At 41.4% G+C, this 19,470-nt stretch overlaps 1 protein-coding gene across 3 annotated transcripts in view; it reads right to left on the reverse strand.

Annotated features, from left to right (window-relative positions):
- GFOD1 (glucose-fructose oxidoreductase domain containing 1) overlaps positions 1 to 19,470 on the reverse strand; it is a 113,613-nt gene that overhangs the window by 24,515 nt on the left and 69,628 nt on the right. The window contains exons 1-2 of one of the 3 annotated variants that reach the window (XM_036868061.1): positions 19,293 to 19,408; positions 18,136 to 18,227 (exon numbers count right to left, since the gene is read on the reverse strand). The exons of 1 other annotated variant lie outside the window; for it this stretch is intronic. The gene's annotated coding sequence lies outside the window, so the exon portion shown is untranslated. Of the gene's footprint in view, positions 1 to 18,131; positions 18,228 to 19,292; positions 19,409 to 19,470 lie in introns of those variants that run through there. One more of the 3 variants, XM_036868062.1, reaches the window with a different exon arrangement.

Here is a 19,470-nt window from a genome sequence, read left to right on the forward strand (position 1 = left end):
CACTGGAACAATCCCCCCAGTGATCCAACCTTTCCCCTTTAAAGTAAAGCATGTTGGAGAGAAGAGAGAAAGCTAGTGTTTGGACTAGATGTTCCACAGGGGGGCTCCAAGTATAACATCCACGATTTATATTCTTCATACGGTGCCTTGCTAAGTGGATCACAAATCTGCATTTATTTGGGGGGCATAGAGAGAAGATGGGGGGCCAGAGGGGCTCTGGTGCTAAGTCAGGGCTACCTGTGGTGCTGCAGCTGGCCCTCCACACGGCCTCAAGGGAGGAGAGCACTTTAGTCCTTCTAGAAGCTACAATTCAGGGGTGCGAAAGCACTCAAGGACACGTTGCAGAGCACCTGCTGCCCAACCTCCATTGCACACACACCTTTAAGTTGAATGAGTTGAAAAGAAAGAGGTTTGGTAAACTGTTTAGAAAAATTCTCAGCAACTGGACATCTAAACGATTCACTGCAAAATTCAAATAGAGGAGCTTCTGCCAACTGCTGATATGCAATCAATTTTTTAAAGGTCCATACTGTGTCAATACAGTGGCTCTAAAAAATGTTTAACATCCCCTTTTCCAATCTATCTTACTATTAGTCTTTTCCAAACAATGATACACATACCACACACACACACACACACACACACACACACACATACGCCCCTCCTGTTTAGAAACTTAATCTTTGCCATCGCCCATCGTATGGCCTTTGAGACTTCCCATGCCTTGGCCACGATTTATCCCTCTAAAGGGATTCTCTACTTCCCCTCTGCTAAGTCCTCAAGTTCAAACAGGTTCAGCCTCACTGTACACTTTCCCACCCTCAGACCTTTGCTCCCTTCCTCTCCAGTCTCCACTGTGCCAACCCCGCCTCCAAGGTCCAAATTAAGTGCTGTCTCCTCTGAGACATCTTTCCTGAGGACTCCAAGCCTCAGGTGTCTCTCCATCTCTAAGTTGCTGCCTGCAGCAGGTATAACTTTCTGAACCTTCATTACATAACATCTGGGATTCTTAGCCGTATTTTCACGTGTAATATTGAAGCTGCCAACCATCTGTGAATTCTATAACTGTAAGCAAGATTCCCCCAAACCTTCTGGGCTTCAGTTTATACAAAATGTGGGTAACAACAGTATCTACCTTAAAAGATTGTTATGAGGATTAAACGAGATAATGCATGTAAGCTACTTCACACAGTGCCTGGCACAGTAAGTGCTTAATAAATGCTGTTATTAACCAACCAATGAAACCTTTGGAACAACCAGGAACCATCTCTATTTCCTGGTGTCCTCCAATGGCCTAGGACAATGACCATCTTCAATAAATCCTTATTCCTTGAAATTAACCCAAGGGGGAAGGAGGAAAGAATTCAGAGGAAGGAAGTTTGAAAGGATACTTAATTATGGTTTTCAAGGATATAAAGGGTTATTTTTACAAAGGATGATGAACATTAGATTTTCTTTTTGTTTGTCTCCTTGAAGGCAAAAGATGACAATTGGACTTAAATTTCAGTAATCTTGGCTGAAACTTCCTGGTAACACCAGTGAAGCTGCAGTAAAGAATACTAATGAAGGTCACATGTAGGGGAGCCAGACCAAGGACTGAGTCTGACCTCAGAGCTCTACCACTTATTTGGACAAGTAACTTTATGCCTGTAAGCCTCAACTTCTTCATCTGTAAAATGGGGCTAAAAAGAGTATCAGCTTCATTGGAGAGTTTTAAGAATCATCTTAAGAACTTAGCACAGGGTCTGGAACATAGTAAGTGCTCAATAAATAGTAATGATGGTCATGTTGTTATTGTACCAAGGGATGTTGTGGAGTTTCTTTAAAATGGTTATAAACAGCTACTTTTAGTAGATAGCTGGGGAACAGGCTGGCCCATTGCTCATGTCTTGTAGATAACTACTTGAGGTTCTGAAATTTGTTAGACCAGAAACAACTCTGGGGTGGGAGGCTGGCGGGGGTGGGAGGCAAAACAACTCTGCTGACCAGGTATGCAGCGTACTTCCATCCTCATTACGAATTGCTTCTTCTGACGTGGAAGCAACCTAAATGTCCATTGACAGATGAATGGATAAAGAAGATGTGGTATATATATTCACAATGGAATACTACTCAAAAAGAATGAAATAATGCCATGTGCAGCAACATGGATGGACCTAGAGATCATCATACGAAGTCAGACAGAGAAAGACAAATATCATATGATATCACTTATATGTGGAATCTAAAATATGACACAAATGAACTTATTTACAAAACAGAAACAGACTCACAGACATAGAGAACAAATTTATGGTGACCAAAGGGGAGGGAGGGGGGCATAAATTAGGAGCTTGGGATTAGCTGACACAAACGACTATATATAAAATAGATAAACAACAAGGTCCTACTATATAGGACAAGGAACTGTATTCAATATCTTGTAATAAATTATAATGGAAAAGAATATGAAAAAGGATATATGTATGTATATGTGCGTGTGCGTGTGTGTGTGTGTATAACCGAATCACTGTGCTGTACACGTGAAACTAACACAACATTGTAAATCAATTACACTTCAATTAAAAAAAAAAAATTGCTTCTGGTCAGTGTGTTTTGCCCCTGGGTCCTCTCAGATAATTGACTCATTTCATATTGGGGGAGACAGGGTAAGTAGATGAGGTGGATAGATAGGAGCAATGAAGTCAGGGAGCTTTCCAGGGAAGGAAAGAAGTGACACAGGCTTTCTGTGGCCATACTCCCTGGCTCACCATCTTTGCGGAAAGGCCCCCATGGACCAGTCCCATGCAGCCCTGCAGGAACACAGTGGCATCAAGGCTCTCCATCCAGGTGGAGCAATGGGGTTCCCCCAAAACACAACCCTTTCTCGTTTCTCTGGAATCTGGTGACACCAAAACTTACTGAAGCATTTCTTTTTAATAATGCCAACTCGTGCTGCTTGAGTTTCAAAATTTTTTTAAAAATTGATTCAAAACAACTTTTTTGTGTGTGTAGGCATCATTACTTATTCAATTAATTTAGACTCTACAAGATAGTACATTATTTTCCTTGGACATTTTCTTAAAGGAATAATGTGTAGGTATTTTGCTAGCTAGCTAACTGATAAGTATATAAACTGTTTTTAAAAGATTTACTTGGGATTAAGGTTTTACTGAGCTCTGACCGCCACAGCAACAGTCAGCTCTACCCACCACCAGAGCCTCCCATCAAGCCTCTTAGATAGCCTCAACCACCAGAGGGCAGATAACAGAAGCAAGAAAAACTACAATCCTGCAGCCTGTGGACCAAAAACCACAGTTACAGAAAGATAGAGAAGATGAAAAGGCAGAGGGCTATGTACCAGATGAAGGAACAAGAAAAAACCCCAGAAAAACAACTAAATGAAGTGGAGATAGGCAACCTTCCAGAAAAAGAATTCAGAATAATGATAGTGAAGATGATCCAGGACCTCGGAATAAGAATGGAGGCAAAGATCAAGAAGATGCAAGAAATGTTTAACAAAGACCTAGAAGAATTAAAGAACAAACAAACAGAGATGAACAATACAATAACTGAAATGAAAACTACACTAGAAGGAATCAATAGCAGAATAACTGAGGCAGAAGAACGGATAAGTGACCTGGAAGACAGAATGGTGGAATTCACTGCTGCGGAACAGACTAAAGAAAAAAGAATGAAAAGAAATGAAGACAGCCTAAGAGACCTCTGGGACAACATTAAACGCAACAACATTCGCATTATAGGGGTCCCAGAAGGAGAAGAGAGAGAGAAAGGACCAGAGAAAATATTTGAAGAGATTATAGTCGAAAACTTCCCTAACATGGGAAAGGAAATAGCCACCCAAGTCCAGGAAGCGCAGAGAGTTCCATACAGAATAAACCCAAGGAGAAACACGCCGAGACACATAGTAATCAAAGTGGCAAAAATTAAAGACAAAGAAAAATTATTGAAAGCAGCAAGGGAAAAACGACAAATAACATACAAGGGAACTCCCATAAGGTTAACAGCTGATTTCTCAGCAGAAACTCTGCAAGCCAGAAGGGAGTGGCATGATATACTTAAAGTGATGAAAGGGAAGAACCTACAACCAAGATTACTCTACCCGGCAAGGATCTCATTTAGATTTGATGGAGAAATCAAAAGCTTTACAGACAAGCAAAAGCTAAGAGAATTCAGCACCACCAAACCAGCTCTACAACAAATGCTAAGGGAACTTCTCTAAGTGGGAAACACAAGAGAAGAAAAGGACCTACAAAAACAAACCCAAAACAATTAAGAAAATGGTCATAGGAACATACATATCGATAATTACCTTAAACGTGAATGGATTAAATGCCCCAACCAAAAGACATAGACTGGCTGAATGGATACAAAAACAAGACCCATATATATGCTGTCTACAAGAGACCCACTTTAGACCTAGGGACACATACAGACTGAAAGTGAGGGGATGGAAAAAGATATTCCATGCAAATGGAAATCAAAAGAAAGCTGGAGTAGCTATACTCATATCAGATAAAATAGACCTTAAAATAAAGAATGTTACAAGAGACAAGGAAGGACACTACATAATGATCCAGGGATCAATACAAGAAAAAGATATAACAATTATAAATATATATGCACCCAACATAGGAGCACCTCAATACATAAGGCAACTGCTAACAGCTATAAAAGAGGAAATCGACAGTAACACAATAATAGTGGGGGACTTTAACACTTCACTTACACCAATGGACAGATCATCCAAAATGAAAATAAATAAGGAAACAGAAGCTTTAAATGACACAATAGACCAGATAGATTTAATTGATATATATAGGACATTCCATCCAAAAACAGCAGATTACACGTTCTTCTCAAGTGCGCACGGAACATTCTCCAGGATAGATCACATCTTGGGTCACAAATCAAGCCTCAGTAAATTTAAGAAAATTGAAATCATATCAAGCATCTTTTCTGACCACAACGCTATGAGATTAGAAATGAATTACAGGGAAAAAAACGTAAAAAAGACAAACACATGGAGGCTAAACAATACGTTACTAAATAACCAAGAGACCACTGAAGAAATCAAAGAGGAAATAAAAAAATACCTAGAGACAAATGACAATGAAAACACGACGACCCAAAACCTATGGGATGCAGCAATAGTGGTTCTAAGAGGGAAGTTTATAGCTATACAAGCCTACCTAAAGAAACAAGAAAAATCTCAAGTAAACAATCTAACCTTACACCTAAAGAAACTAGAGAAAGAAGAACAAACAAAACCCAAAGTTAGCAGAAGGAAAGAAATCATAAAGATCAGAGCAGAAATAAATGAAATAGAAACAAAGAAAACAATAGCAAAGATCAATAAAACTAAAAGTTGGTTCTTTGAGAAGATAAACAAAATTGATAAGCCATTAGCCAGACTCATCAAGAAAAAGAGGGAGAAGACTCAAATCAATAAAATCAGAAATGAAAAAGGAGAAGTTACAACAGACACCGCAGAAATACAAAGCATCCTAAGAGACTACTACAAGCAACTTTATGCCAATAAAATGGACAACCTGGAAGAAATGGACAAATTCTTAGAAAGGTATAACCTTCCAAGACTGAATCAGGAAGAAATAGAAAATATGAACAGACCAATCACAAGTAATGAAATTGAAACTGGGATTAAAAATCTTCCAATGAACAAAAGTCCAGGACCAGATGGATTCACAGGTGAATTCTATCAAACATTTAGAGAAGAGCTAACACCCATCCTTCTCAAACTCTTCCAAAAAATTGCAGAGGAAGGAACACTCCCAAACTCATTCTATGAGGCCACCATCACCCTGATACCAAAACCAGACAAAGACACTACAAAAAAAGAAAATTACAGACCAATATCACTGATGAATATAGATGCAAAAATCCTCAACAAAATACTAGCAAACAGAATCCAACAACACATTAAAAGGATCATACACCACGATCAAGTGGGATTTATCCCAGGGATGCAAGGATTCTTCAATATACGCAAATCAATCAATGTGATACACCATATTAACAAATTGAAGAATAAAAACCATATGATCATCTCAATAGATGCAGAAAAAGCTTTTGACAAAATTCAACACCCATTTCTGATAAAAACTCTCCAGAAAGTGGGCATAGAGGGAACCTACCTCAACATAATAAAGGCCATATATGACAAACCCACAGCAAACATCATTCTCAATGGTGAAAAACTGAAAGCATTTCCTGTTAGATCAGGAACGAGACAAGGATGTCCACTCTCACCACTATTATTCAACATAGTTCTGGAAGTCCTAGCCACGGCAATCAGAGAAGAAAAAGAAATAAAAGGAATACAAATTGGAAAAGAAGAAGTAAAACTGTCACTGTTTGCGGATGACATGATACTATACATAGAGAATCCTAAAACTGCCACCAGAAAACTGCTAGAGCTAATTAATGAATATGGTAAAGTTGCAGGATACAAAATTAATGCACAGAAATCTCTTGCATTCCTATACACTAATGATGAAAAATCTGAAAGAGAAATTATGGAAACACTCCCATTTACCATTGCAACAAAAAGAATAAAATACCTAGGAATAAACCTACCTAGGGAGACAAAAGACCTGTATGCAGAAAACTATAAGACACTGATGAAAGAAATTAAAGATGATACCAACAGATGGAGAGATATACCATGTTCTTGGATTGGAAGAATCAACATTGTGAAAATGAGTATACTACCCAAAGCAATCTACAGATTCAATGCAATCCCTATCAAATTACCAATGGCATTTTTTACGGAGCTAGAACAAATCATCTTAAAATTTGTATGGAGACACAAAAGACCCCGAATAGCCAAAGCAGTCTTGAGGCAAAAAAATGGAGCTGGAGGAATCAGACTCCCTGACTTCAGACTATACTACAAAGCTACAGTAATCAAGACAATATGGTACTGGCACAAAAACAGAAACATAGATCAATGGAACAAGATAGAAAGCCCAGAGATAAACCCACGCACCTATGGTCAACTAATCTATGACAAAGGAGGCAAAGATATACAATGGAGAAAAGACAGTCTCTTCAATAAGTGGTGCTGGGAAAACTGGACAGCTACATGTAAAAGAATGAAATTAGAATACTCCCTAACACCATACACAAAAATAAACTCAAAATGGATTAGAGACCTAAATATAAGACTGGACACTATAAAACTCTTAGAGGAAAACATAGGAAGAACACTCTTTGACATAAATCACAGCAAGATCTTTTTTGATCCACCTCCTAGAGTAATGGAAATAAAAACAAAAATAAACAAGTGGGACCTAATGAAACTTCAAAGCTTTTGCACAGCAAAGGAAACCATAAACAAGACGAAAAGACAACCCTCAGAATGGGAGAAAATATTTGCAAATGAATCAACGGACAAAGGATTAATCTCCAAAATATATAAACAGCTCATTCAGCTCAATATTAAAGAAACAAACACCCCAATCCAAAAATGGGCAGAAGACCTAAATAGACATTTCTCCAAAGAAGACATACAGACGGCCACGAAGCACATGAAAAGATGCTCAACATCACTAATTATTAGAGAAATGCAAATCAAAACTACAATGAGGTATCACCTCACTCCTGTTAGAATGGGCATCATCAGAAAATCTAAAAACAACAAATGCTGGAGAGGGTGTGGAGAAAAGGGAACCCTCTTGCACTGTTGGTGGGAATGTAAATTGATACAGCCACTATGGAGAACAATATGGAGGTTCCTTAAAAAACTAAAAATAGAATTACCATATGACCCAGCAATCCCACTACTGGGCATATACCCAGAGAAAACCATAATTCAAAAAGACACATGCACCTGAATGTTCATTGCAGCACTATTTACAATAGCCAGGTCATGGAAGCAACCTAAATGCCCATCAACAGACGAATGGATAAAGAAGTTGTGGTACATATATACAATGGAATATTACTCAGCCATAAAAAGGAACGAAATTGAGTCATTTGTTGAGACGTGGATGGATCTAGAGACTGTCATACAGAGTGAAGTAAGTCAGAAAGAGAAAAACAAATATCGTATATTAATGCATGTATGTGGAACCTAGAAAAATGGTACAGATGAACCAGTTTGCAGGGCAGAAGTTGAGACACAGATGTACAGAATGGACATATGGACACCAAGGGGGGAAAACTGCGGTGAGGTGGGGATGGTGGTGTGCTGAATTGGGCGATTGGGATTGACATGTATACACTGATGTGTATAAAATTGATGCCTAATAAGAACCTGCAGTATAAAAAAAACAAACAAAACAACTAATACTAAACTTTCATTGGGTTATTTGTATGGAAATATGTTAATATAAATATTTCAGACATTACATGAAATTTCTAAAAATCTTATATTTGTATTTGTATGGAAATATGTATGGAAATATGTTAATATAAATGTTTCAGACATTACATGAAATTTCTAAAAATCTTATATTTGTATTTGTATGGAAATATGTATGGAAATAATATAAATGTTTCAGACATTACATGAAATTTCTAAAAATCTTATATGTTCTGGTATAATGTTAAAAAAAAAAAAAAGATTTACTTATCATTAAACATGATCTTTTTCACGATTCTATGTAAATTTTGTATTTCACATAAAAATGAGAAAGCTCTTCATATATGATATGGAAAGTTATACAAAAAGGGTAAGGGGCAGAAAAACGTGCCTGCTATATTACCATCTGTATAGAAAGCAAAGAATAAATGTATATTTGCTTGTATTTATGTAAAATATCTCTGGAAGGGAACACTGATAACCAGTAACGCTGGGTGCCTCTGGGTAGGAAATGGGTGGCTCAGAGCAAGAAATGGGAGGGGGGCTTTTCAGCATGTCTGCTTTTGTTCTCTTTGAATTTTAAACCCACTGAGTGCATCACAAATTTTAAAATGAATAGATAAAATTACAAGTTTTGTTTGAAAAGGAAAAAAAAAAACCTTACAACGTCCTTTGGATGGAGGTAGGGGCCTAAGCTTCAGGAGGGAGGGTCATGGGCACATCCAGCAGTGTGACAGCTGGGCCTTGGACAGGGCCCTCTACCAAGAGGCACTGGGTACACGATAATGAGCCTATAAATCACTCGAAAGAACTCTCATGTCATGGCTGGCCTCTGAAAGGGGAATCTTGTTTTTCCTTTCCTGTAATAGAAGAGATTCGTGAGTTATCCAGAAATTCAGAGATTGCGGTGTCACGGGCTGGCCGGCTTAGAAGTTGGGCAGAAGCCAGGCCTGCCCTCTAGTCGCTGTGCGAACTCAGATAAGAGCGTTAGCCTCCCAAGGGTTTAGCTTCCTCATCAGCAAAATGCAGGCAGTAATATCCTGAGGAGCCAATAAAGATAACTTATGGAAAGTGCCCAGCTGCCAGCCCTCACTCATAAGTGAGCAATAAAGGGCCCAGAAGCCACTGTCACTGGGACAGCCTTCCTGAGCTCCCTGGTCTTTGCTCCCCACTAAAAAGAAACTTCTTGGGCATAAATACCAGCCAGCATCACTCCCACCTGAGTGAGTCGTCAGCCATGAGCAGGGGAAGCTGGGGGCCTTCCCTTAGGGAGGGCCCACTCTGGCTTGTGTCATCCCTGGTCTGGGGGGCTGGGACAATTCCAGGCCCAGCTTGGGGTTCATTCATTCCAAAAAGATCTGATCCTGGGACTAAACGTGCCGGTCACTGAGCCTGGGGTGAGAAGGGCAGGCGGAGGGGAACGCAGGAAGGTAATCCTAGGAGGTCACCATTGCCTGCCCTTTTCAAACTTGCAGAAGAGGATTTAGAATTTGGGAGCCTGGGGAACAGCATTTGTATGTTTACGAGGTTTTTCACAACCACAGACGTATCTATGAAACCACCCGACATGCAAACTAAGCTGGGGAACTGTATCAGTCCCACTTCTAGGTAGTTCACTAGACATTCTCCAAATATTTATAGGCATCATTTACTGATGATGTCTACTCTTTGCAGCCACAGTGCTAGATGCTTTATCTTTGATCTCTCCTGCAAAGTTAGGTTACCGCCTGCATTTTACAGATGAGGAAACGGAGCCTCGGAGGTAGTATATTTCAGCTGCCAGAGGTCACAACTTCACTACAACAACAAGAGGGTCAGAATTTGAACTCTGGTCTGAGTGGCCACCCTCTTTCAAATGCGCCTCTCAACGTGAGTGCCACGCTGAGTGTCTGCTAGCTGTACCAGCAGGACTGTCCCCTACAGGACAGGTGGCCTTTCCCAAGAGTGGATGCTAAAGATTCCATGTCCCCTGTGGTGGTAGGTTGAAGGTCAACATCCCAATCCCCAGAATCTGTGAACGTTCTCTTATATGATGGCAAAAGGGACTTGGCAGATATGACGAAGTTAAGGATCTAGAGGTGGGAGATTAGCTTGGATTATCCAGGTGGGCCTGATGTAATCACAGGGTCCTTATTAGAAGGAGGAAAGAGATCAGAATGGGTGGTAGGGGACGTGTCACAAAAGCAAGAGGTTGGAGTGATGTGAGAACATCATCATCAAGACACACAGCCAAGGAAGCTTCTAGAAGCCGGAAAACATAAGGAAATGGATTCTCCCCTGAAGCTTCTAGAAGGAACGCAACCCTGCCAGCACCTTGAATTCAGATTTCTCACCTCTGAGAATAACTCTGTATTATTTTAAGCCACTAGGACTGTCATCATTTATTACAGCAGCCATAGGAAACTCACACACCAGATGTTTCGTGTCAGAGGGAGGGATATTTACCTCCCAGAAGGAGGGAAAAAGTTCTGGAGTGGCAGTGATCACAGGTGTGCAGTGATCCACTGGAAGACCCACACCTTCAGAGCACAGAGAGGCCTGGTGAGGAAAGTGCTCAGGGAAGGACAAGGGCACCCATGACCGTCACTTCGTGAGCTCGCAGCAGTGACCGGGGAGGATTCCTCAGGGGAGAACCCAGCAGTGACTGGGGGCCGTGGAGCCCCGCAGAAGCTGGCCTCAAAGGGGAAAGGGGTGTCTGGCTTCAGGTTCCTCTGCTCTGCATCGGAGGACAGCCAGCCTGCTGTGAGAAATTCATCTGCACTGTCACTACCTGCTTTCACTTCCTCACTTCCCAGGCCCTCCCTCATCTCGGGGGCAGCCCCGGCCATACGCAGAAGGATGGGAGACAGAACATATCATAAAACCCAGAGGGGGACCACGGGAGAGACCGAGGGCCCCGACAGCACCTGGCAGGGCAAACAAACGTTCGCCTCCATCCGCCACGTCAGAAGCCAACGCAAAACAGGAGAGCAGGTGGGGAACAGGAAATATACTTGGCCAGATAGCAATTCAGCCCTAGCAGTCGTGAGAAGACGGTGGTGTCCTGCAGTGGGCGTGTCAGGACTCACCGGCCCACGTGCATCTCCCTGGAGTGTTTTGACTTGACCATTGGTGGGGGGGGGGGGGGCCGGTGGTGAACATTTTTTTTTTTATACAGGGAATCTTTTTAAATTTTATTTATTTATTTTATTTTTGGATGTGTTGGGTCTTCGTTGCTGTGCACGGGCTTTCCCTATTTGCAGTGAGCGGGAGCTACTCTTCTTTGCGGTGCGTGGGCTTCTCATTGCGGTGGCTTCTCTTGTTGCAGAGCAGGGGCTCTAGGCATGTGGGCTTCAGTAGTTGTGGAGCACGGGCTCAGCAGTTGTGGCTCGCAGGCTCTAGAGCACAGGCTCAGTAGTTGTGGCGCACGGGCTTAGTTGCTCCACGGCATGTGGGATCTTCCCGGACCAGGGCTCAAACCCACATCCCCTGCATTGGCAGCTGGACTCCTAACCGCTGCGCCACCAGGGAAGTCCCAAGGGGTGAACATTTTTATATTAAATATATTTTATATTAAAATAAACACAGACACATGTGGAACCAAATACAAATTCTGCATTAAGTTTCAGAAGAAGAAATTTCCGACTATAGGCCATGTCCCCAGATACTCTGTCTCCTTAAGTCTGTACTCCCTTTTCTTAACAAATATCTCAGAAGAAAGTCTGAGAAGCCGGGTTTAGGGAAAAGTGCCAACACTGGAGCCTTCATATCTGTGTTTGACTCCTGGCACAGCTAGCCACTAGCTGTATCACGTTAGTTACTGTACTGTGATAAATTATGTGATATAATATTTATTATACATATATATATATATAGCATATATGATGTTATATAACACCATATAGCATATACAGTATATATAACACATGTTATATAATATTATGTATTATATATAATATACAGTATATGTAATATATGTTATATACTATTATATATTATATAATGTTATGTGTGTATGTATGTGTATATATATACACATATATACATATACATATATATACACACACACATATATCTATCTATCTATGTATATATAAAACTTAGCCTTCCTGCGCTTCTCAATCAATGGCACCTTCTCTCTTTCCTGCCAGCCAGGGTTCAGGCCAGCCAGGGTTCAGAGCAGGACCCCAGAACAGGAACCACCGAGGGCCATTCAGGGGCTCAGGGTCTTTCTAAAAAGCCTCTCTATTGACAAAAATGCTACGGACACCAGTTGACTCTGCTCATTCTCTTTATTTCTTCTAGCACAAAACAGGAGCTAGTTAATAATAATGTTGGGCATTTAAAAGAAAAGGGCTATACAGGCACTTTGGAAAACAGGCAGATTTTTAAGAATGTAAAACATATAGCGAGGGCTTCCCTGGTGGCACAGTGGTTAAGAATCCACCTGCCAGTGCACAGTACACAGGTTCGAGCCCTGGTCCAGGAGGATCCCACATGCCGCGGAGCAACTAAGCCCGTGCGCCACAGCTACTGAGGCTGCGTGCCACAACTACTGAGCCCACGCTCTGCAATAGGAGAAGCCGCCACAATGAGAAGCCTGCACACCACAACAAAGAGTGGCTCCCGTTCACTGCAACTAGAGAAAGCCCGCGTGCAGCAACGAAGACTTAACGCAGCCAAAAATAATATAAATAAAATAAATTTTAAAAATATATATTAAAAATAACAACACATGTATCGACCCTAAAGCCCAGCAACTCCATTCCTAGAAATGTACTGAAGAGAAATAAAAACATTTGTCAACATAAAAGACCTGAACATGAACGTTCATAGCAGTTTTATTTATGAAAGCCCCAAACTGGAAACAACCCAAATGTCCATTAGCAGCTGAATGGATAAAGGAATTGTGGTACATCCATAAAATGGAATCTACTCAGCAAGAAAAACAAATGAGCTGCTGAGACATGCAGCAATGTGGAGAAATCTGAGACATGCTACACTGAGTGCAAGAAGCCAGATGGAAAAAGGCCCATACTCTATGACTCTATTTCTATGAGATTTGTTCAATAGGCAAAGTAAGCTATCATGACAGAAAGCACAGCAGGGGGTACCGGGCTGAGGCTGGGAGGGTAGAGTATGGACCCCAAGGTAAACTCAGGAAACTTTCTGGAATGATGGAAATATTCTACACCCTGAGACGGTGTTACATAGGTATATACATTTATTACAACTCATCAAACTATACATGTAAAATGAATGCATTTTATTGTATATAAAATATACCTCCATGAAGTAAAGAGAGAGAGAAACAGAAAGGGACAAAGAGAGAGAGAGAGAAAGAGAGAGAGAGAGAAAGAGAGAGAGAAAGAGAGAGAGAAAGAGAGAGAGAGGTGTCTGATGTCTTTGATGGCATGTTCCCTTTCGAGGAGACCAATGCATTGTTTCTCTTTCTCCTAAAATCCTCCACAGTAAATCACGTAATCACTAAGAAGCTGAGTTTCACCCTAAAGGGATTATTATCTATGAAACCATGAGAATGCTGATTTTTGTTTTTAAAAGGAGAGACCTCTGGTCTTCTGATATATTGGGGTGAGAGTAAAGATTTGATGGAAGGCGGAAGCTCTAGAATGGACACAGCACAGGCTATTACGCAGAAACGTGCACAATGCTGGGGCCAAGATTTAGCCAGTACACAACCAATTACAGGTGGAAAAAAATTAAAACATGTATTTATCAGTTGGTCAATAGCCTCTGCCCTGAGATTTCTGAGCATCTCCCCATCATCCAGGACGCCTTCCCACCTCCCCAAGGTCCAGCAACTTGAAGGTTGGCAGCTACACAGACAAGACCCTATTCCAGTCATAAGGTGGCTTCTGGGCTGATGGGCTGGTGCCTGGGCACCCTGGAGGGGAAATATTTTTAATGCCTCCCCTGCAAGAACAATATGAGTTAAGAGTAATCCACAAGCATACAGTGATTAAAAGAGCACATTTTGTCAGAATGAATTGCTGCCAATGGAAAAAACACACAAGTGGGATTTTTTTTTTTTTTAGGCACACGCCATGTAAAAACTCTTAAGGGGTTTTTCCACTTGTAAGCCCGGCTTTGACCCTAATTGCAGACTTGTGTCTCGCTTCCAGATAAACATTTTAAATGATGAGAAGAGGGAAGAATCTTGGAAGAACAGAGAGAAAACCACATCTGATGACTGGAGGCCAGGGATGAGAAATGGGAACACAAGGGGCCCTGAGTGAGAAACTCTTCTGCAGGGCTGGGGGAATCCAGCTCTCCACCCTATTAAATTAACTGAGAAGAGTGAGAGCCTTCTTTGTCACTCCTGAGAACAATTAGTCTTTGTTGCTCAAGTATGGGGGGTGGGGATAGGAAACAATGGTGTTGTGTCCAGTATCTTCCGCAGAGATTATTTCTCCTCCGCAGGTGCTTGGAGAGTTAACAACAGTGTCATACACTGTGTAGACCAATGGACCTACTGCCAGAGGAAATAATTCTATGTTTCAAGTTTTTTTATCTGAAATGAAGCAGGAGGATTCTGATTCCAGTTAATAAGGATTATCTGACTGTAGATGTTAGCTTTGTATGAGGTCAGAGACTCACTGTGCCTGAATTATATAAATTGAAATCCTCAGTGCATGAAAAAGAGAAAAGAGGAGCCATTAGAAAATGAAGGGAACTTGAAAGATATCACTGCCAGGTTTAAGGGGAGGGCTTGTTTGGATCCTGATTTGAGAAGGCCAACCATGAGAAGACACTCTAGAGACAATCAAAGAGATGTGAATCTGGGTTGTGTAGTGAATGAGAGCAAGGAATGCTTGTTAATTGTTATGGGTCCAATAGTGGCCTGGTGGCTAATTGGAAAGAGAGGGAGGGAGGAAGGAAGGGAGAAAGGAAGGGAACTAACACATGCTAACTTAGGTATTTACAACATGTGGAATGTCATATCAGTATTTTGGATGGTATTTAAATATTTAAAGTTTTGCAGAAAAATGAATGATCTAAAAATTAAATTAGGAAAACAAGTCCATTAATAACAGCATCAAAAAGGATAAAATATTGGGTTGGCCAGAAAGTCGTTCAGGTTTTTCGTAAGAGCTTATGGGAAAACCTGAACGGACTTTTTGGCCAACCCGATACTTAGAAATATATTTAAGAAATGCAAAACTTGTACTCTGAAAACTCAAAAAAATTGCTGAAAGAAATTAGAGAAGACTTACATAATTGTAAAGATATCCTATGTTCATGGACCAGAAGATCTAATATTGTTAAGATGTGATACTACCCAATCTGTTGATCTACAGATTCAACACAATTTCTATCAAAATTCCAGCTGCCCACCCCTTTTTTTTTTACAAATTGATAAGCTGATCCTAAAACTCATATGGAAATGCACCCAGAATAGCAAAAACAATCTTGAAAGAAAACAAAATTAGAAGACGAACACCTCATGATTTCAAACTTAAGGCTACAGTAATCAAGATGGTGTGGTACTGGCATGAGGATAGACAAATAGATCAATGAAATATTTAGAATTGAGAATTCAGAAATAAACCCTCACACTTATGGCTAATTGGTTTTCAACAATGGTGCCAAGACCATTCAATGGGGAAAGAATAGTCTTTTCAACAAGTGATGTCTGAAACTGGATATCCGTATGCAAAAGAATGAAGTTGGACCTTTACTTCATGCCATATGCAAAAATTAACTCAAAATGAATCAAAGCCCTAAGTGTAAAAGCTAAAATTATAAAACTTTTAGAAGAAAACATAGGAGTAAAACTTTGAGACCTTGTGTTAGTAGGTTACGACCGTGGCATCCAAACTCCATGGACTTGAACCTCAGTCTGCCACTTCCTTGTTATGGCCAAGTGGGCGGCTTAATTTCGCTTAGTTTCAGCGAAAATGAAGATACAATCAGCCTCATGAGGCTGTTACAAGAACTATATGAGGCAACACTGGCATCTCCCAGAACATGAACTCAGTCTATGTGAGTTCATTGTTAGCCATGTTCTTAGTAAAAGAACATGTAAGCTACAGAGTGAAGCCTATGTATGGACTTGGGTGCAAAATGTAAAATGCCATTTCCAGATTTAAAAAAGCAATTCCAATTTACAAAGCTTGGTGTGAATTCTCTACAATGGGTAATTTTCATGGGATCTGTAGTGTAAAACAGTTTGTTTCAAAGGTCCCAAGAGTAGCATGCTGGAGTCCTCTGGATCAAATTCCACCTGAAGACATTGCTTATGGAGGAACCAGCATTTAAAATTTTTGAATTTGGATGCCTTTACATGGGGCACCTCCTTCCACTGAACCACAAGCCCAACCATTCCTTATTGTATAACCTCAGGCATATCTCACTTGTTTACATCATAGTCTGGTTCCTGAAGATGACTGTTTCTACCCTCTATCTCAAATGCTGTGAAATCTTTGTTGGCTATCCAACTTTCTTCTTACAAATGTTTGGAGAGCCTCTTCTTTTTTTTTTTTTTTTCTTAAAAAAGACTTAAAATTTTGGAAGGTTTTAAGGTTCTTTTTAATATTTTCAATAACTTAAAAAATATGGCGCTAAAATATTTTAAAAGGTAACATAGACCAGCACTGTCCCAACAGAAGTATCACGCAAGCTACAAATGCAAGTCACTTGCATAATTTTAAATTTTCTAATAGTCACATGAAAAAAGTCAAAAAAACATATTTTATATTCTTCTTTCAAACTAAGTGCTTGAAATCCGGTGTGTATTTTACATTTAGAGTACATCTCAATTTGGAGCGGCTACATTTCAAGTGCTCAATAGCCACGGTTGGCCAGCAGCTTTCGAACTGGACGGCGCAGATATAGGAAACCAATGACAAACCATGCGCTGTAAGACCTTAGAGGAAGATGTGGGGGTCTACAGGAAAAGAACATTGACATTAGAAACTATTTAAGTGGCAGATTCTGGGGCTTTGGCGGTCACGGTGGTGACAATGGTCATGCTGAAGTTCGAGATGGAGTGAAACGGAGATCATGTGATTCCAGTGCAGGAGTGGGAGGAGAGGATACTCAGGGCTTCCTTTTCTGCTGTGGTTTCTACTTCCATCCTCCCTACTCCAGGCATATTGGGGGTGGGATAGGACAGGGTTGAAGAAAAAGCAAAGAAGAGTAGGTGGGGTTGAGAGAGCACCACTCCTAATATTTAAATCTGCTTTGAGCTCAGGCCCCCACTCAGCGGTGGCCCGAAGGGTCCTGGGGTGAGGATTTTCCAGCTACTCCTGACCTCCCCTCCCCAGCTTCTGAGGCAGCTTCTCTATCTCCAAAGAACAGGCGTTCTGCCTCTGCTCTTCAAGGAATATTATGTTCTCCCAACTGTGATATTTTGGGTGTTTTTGGCAGGAGGTGGGATGGGCAGGGGTGGAAATAACTCACAAATGTTCTCTGAACAAGAAACCAGGAAAGTACAGACACCTGGCCTCAGGATTTTGTTGGCTCCAGGGACATCACTGTAAACCCACTAACACTAATTGCTTTCACATCTGCTCCCATTTCTAGTGGAAATAAAATGCCTCTCCAGCTAATGGGAGACAGAACGCCCGCTTGCTGTTTGTTTACCTCATTTCTTAAGAGCTCTCGCTCCCACCACTCCTCCCCCGGCCCCCAGCCTGAAACCCTTGAAAGGGCATCTTGCGCAAAGCTGGCAGGAGCCTCACATGCACAGAAAGGATGCCTGTGTTCCTGCTGGGGCTGCAGAACTCCCTAGTCCTAGACTAAACAAATGCGGGGTGTTGGGGGAGGCAGAAAGGAGAGCGAGAGAAAAGCGAAGGAATCCTACTTGCTTTTAATTCATGCTTCCCGGGATATTTTGGATCTCTTTATTTGACATGAAGTACCAAGATCTGAACCTCAACTTCTGAATTCAGACTTCTGACTGCCAAAGAAGGGAAAAATACAAGTTCAGCTGAAATTGGGGTTTAAGCAAATGGACTCTCAACCCACTGGACCTAACACAGTTGCCCTTTAAAATGATTTACGGCAGCTCACTGGGAAGCCATCTTTGACAGTCCTGTTCTAGCTGGGCTGCCTGTGTTTACCCCTGTGGTAACATGGTCTGTCTCCCCACTGACCGTTGGCAGGACAGCATCTTACACACCCCTCTATCTTCAACGCCGAGCATGGGTCTCGGCAAAGCACAGGTGTAGCTCAGAGCTCTGGCCGTCCCTCCCCTCTCCCCAAAGATTCTAGTAACAGAACCATTCATTTTTAGCTGGACCCACAGTTGCTAAGAATAAAAACTACATTTCCCAGTCTCCCTTGCAGTTAAGTGTGGCCATGTGACTAAGTTCTAGCTAATAGGATATGAGTAGAAGTGATTTTATATATATAATATATATAATATAAAGTTCCCATGGTGCAATTCTCCATCTCCCTTCTTCCTGTGTGAATACTGACCAGGGTGAGGTCATCTTGGGCCATGTAGTCGAGGACAACACCCTAGGGATGGTGGTATAATAAGACAGGTTCCTGGAGCCTAGACAGTGTGGAGTGTCAGACTGCTTTTGGAGGGGCTGCTGTGTGAGAACGAAACTTATTTTGGAACTGGGTTATGGTAGCTGAAATTACATGCTTAGGATTTATTTGTTGAAGAAAAGAAAGGATGATACCCCTATAACAGAGAACCCCACTGTGATGGTTAGTTTATGTGACTGGGCCACAGGGCGCCCAGACATTAGGTCAAACTTTATTCTGCAGTATCTGGAAGGGTGTTTCTGGATGAGATTAACATTTGAACTGGTAGACGGAGTAAGCAGATTGCCCTCCCTAATGTGGGTGGGCCTCATCCGATGAACTGAAGACCTCGGTCTGAAGGCTGAGTAAGAGGGACCTCCTGCTGCCCAGCTGTCTGAGCTATCAGTCTTTTCCTGCCTTTGAGCTAAAACTGAGACATCAGCTCTTCTTGAGTCTCAAGGCTGTTGGCTTTCAGACTAGAACTTACCATTGGCTTCCCTGGTTCTCCGGCCTTTGGACTTGTTCTGGAACTGCATACACCATTGGCTCCAGTGGGTTTCCAGCTCACCGGCCACAGCCTTGGGGCTTCTCGGCCTCCATCACTGTATGACCTATTCCCTTATGATAAATCTCTTTCTTTATTCTTGGCAAACATGGGCTCAGCT

The sequence above is a fragment of the Balaenoptera musculus genome, chromosome 11 (genome assembly GCF_009873245.2).
Source record: "Balaenoptera musculus isolate JJ_BM4_2016_0621 chromosome 11, mBalMus1.pri.v3, whole genome shotgun sequence".
Lineage (NCBI taxonomy): Eukaryota > Metazoa > Chordata > Mammalia > Artiodactyla > Balaenopteridae > Balaenoptera > Balaenoptera musculus.